The sequence below is a fragment of the Mastomys coucha genome, unplaced genomic scaffold (assembly GCF_008632895.1).
Source record: "Mastomys coucha isolate ucsf_1 unplaced genomic scaffold, UCSF_Mcou_1 pScaffold5, whole genome shotgun sequence".
Taxonomy (NCBI): domain Eukaryota; kingdom Metazoa; phylum Chordata; class Mammalia; order Rodentia; family Muridae; genus Mastomys; species Mastomys coucha.
This window is the reverse complement of record NW_022196911.1, coordinates 69,107,303-69,110,042: the sequence shown is the minus strand read 5'-3', so window position 1 is coordinate 69,110,042 and position 2,740 is coordinate 69,107,303.

Here is a 2,740-nt window from a genome sequence, read left to right as displayed (position 1 = left end):
AAGGCATGCTGCCACCCAGGCCAAACAGGTGAGATCTCTACACCCTACTCCCCTGCCAGCTAGGTTCCCTGGCAAGCACAGCAGCTGTGAGGTCTGCTCCATCAACTTCATGCTGCATCTTCCAGTACACACCACTGCCTGCAATCCCAGATGCCTGCAGCCATCTGAAACCACAAGATCTGTCTGCATCTGCTGACACCCTGGACAAACAGAGGTCTGAAGTCATAAGGTACTAACAGCTCTGCCTGAAACCCTGGAAACTTACTGCCACCCAGGTCATCCCAGCTATACATGAAATCCCAGAGACCTGCAGCCATCAGGGACTACCTGGCCTGCCAACACCAAGGACAATCAGATGGCTAAGGGGCATAGTACAAACATAAGCAGCAAAATGCAGGGCAATGTGATACCACAAGAACACAGCTATCCTAGCACAGTAGCCCTGTACATCCTAGCAAACATGAAGTGCAAGAAAATGACATTGAATCTAATCTTATGAAGATGACAAGACACTTAACAATGAAATATATAAATCTATTAAAGAAATACATGAAAATAAACTTAAATAAAGGACCTATAGAGAAAATGAATAAACACTAAGAAATATAGATAAGTACAATCAAACATTAATAAAAGAATAATAATGTCCAATATCTAAAATGAAGAATTAGAAGTTATTAAAAAAAATAAAATTGAGGCAATCTTGCAAAAACAAGGAAAGAGATTAGGAGATACATATACAAATATCACTTACAGAATATTAGACATAGAAGACAAAATCACAGGTATAAAAAATACAATAGAAGTATATAAGTTGGTCAAAGAAAATGCCAAATCTAAATCTTTTCTAACACAAGACATGGAGGAACTTTGGAAAACTATGAAAAAACCAAACCTAAAATCAATAGTAATCAATAGGCTTAGAAGATTGCCAGCTCAAAGACACAGAAAATATCTTCAACAAAATCATGGAAGAAAGTTTTTCTCATCTAAAGAAAAAATATGGCTTTAAATATACCTAAAGCTTGAAGAACACTAAATAGATAGGATCAAGAAAAAAGTACACACAGCACATGATATCTAAAGACAAATATACAGAACAAAGAAAGACTGTTAAAGGCCTCAAGAGTAAAAGGTCAGGGAACATACAAATACAAACATCAGAAACACACCCAACTTCTCAACAGAGAACCTAAAAGCCAGAAGGGCCTGGACATAAGAAACAATAGATATCAGCCCAGCAACTATATCCCCTGAAGCACTGAATTATCGTGGATGGAGAAAACCAAGATTCCATAACAAAACCAAATACAAAAAGAATCTTTCCATAAATCCAGCCCTATATTGAAACTAGAAGTAAAATTCAAACACTAAGAGAGAAATTATACCCAAGGAAAGAAAATAAATTAATAATTAACACGAGAAAATCCAAAAGAAGACAATATCTCTTGCACAAACACATACACACACACACACACACACACACACACACACACACACACACATACACAACCACCAACATCAAATTAACAGGAATTAACATTCTTGGTCATTAATATCTCTGAACAAAAGTGGATTCTATACACTAATAAAAAACAGAGACTAACAGAATTGATACATCATTTTGCTGCATACAAAATCCACACCTCAGCAACACATACAGACACTACATCAGAGAAAAGTACTGGATAAAAACATTTTCCAAGCCAATAAATACAAGAAACAAGCTGGAGTAGTCATTCCTAAATCTAATAAAATAGACAATGAACCAAAAGAAATCAAAACACAAGGGGCAGGACACTTTATACTCATCAAAGGAAAAATTCACCAGATGAAGTCTCAATTCTGAATGTCTGTGCTCCAAATGCACCCACATTCATAAAACAAACATTACTGAAGCTTGAAACATACATTGAACCCCACACAATAATAGTGGGAGTCTTCAAGACCCATGTCTCTCACCAATGGGCAGATAATCAAAACAAAATAAACATAGGAATAATAAAGCTAGCAAACATTATGATTCAAATGGACTTAACAGATATATACAGAGCATTTCACACAAACACAAAACAATACACATTCTTCTCAACAACTCAGAGAACCTTCTTCAAAATGAACCCTACACTTGGGCACAGAGCTAGCATCAACAGATATAGGATTTTTGAAATAAGCTTTAGCATATTTCAGCATACCATGGATTAAAGCTGAACATCAACACCAGAATAACAGTTTGTCTGCAAACTCATAGTTATTAAACAATTCTCTAATCAATGACCACAAGATCAAAGAAAAAAATAAAGAATTTAAAGACTTTTTAAATTCATTGAAAATAAAGGCAAAACATGCCCAAACTTATGAGACATAATGAGAGCAGTGCTAAAAGGAAAGCATATGGCACTAAATGCCTTCTTAAAGAAAATAGATACATCTCATACCAGCAAATAAAAAGCACGCCTGGAAGGAAGCACTAGTACAAAAATGCAAACACACCAATAAGTAGCAGATGGCAGGAGATAAGCAAACTTATGCATGAAAGCAAATATTAGGAACAAAGATAACAACACAAAAAATCAAAGAAACGAAGAGCTGGTTCTTGTCAACAAGATAGGCAAATTCATACCCAAACTACTAAAATCCAGAGACATTATCTCACCCCAAAATAAAACAAATTCGGAAATGAAAGCATGGACATAACAGGCAGTGAAGAAATCTAAACAATCATTATCTCTTACTTCAA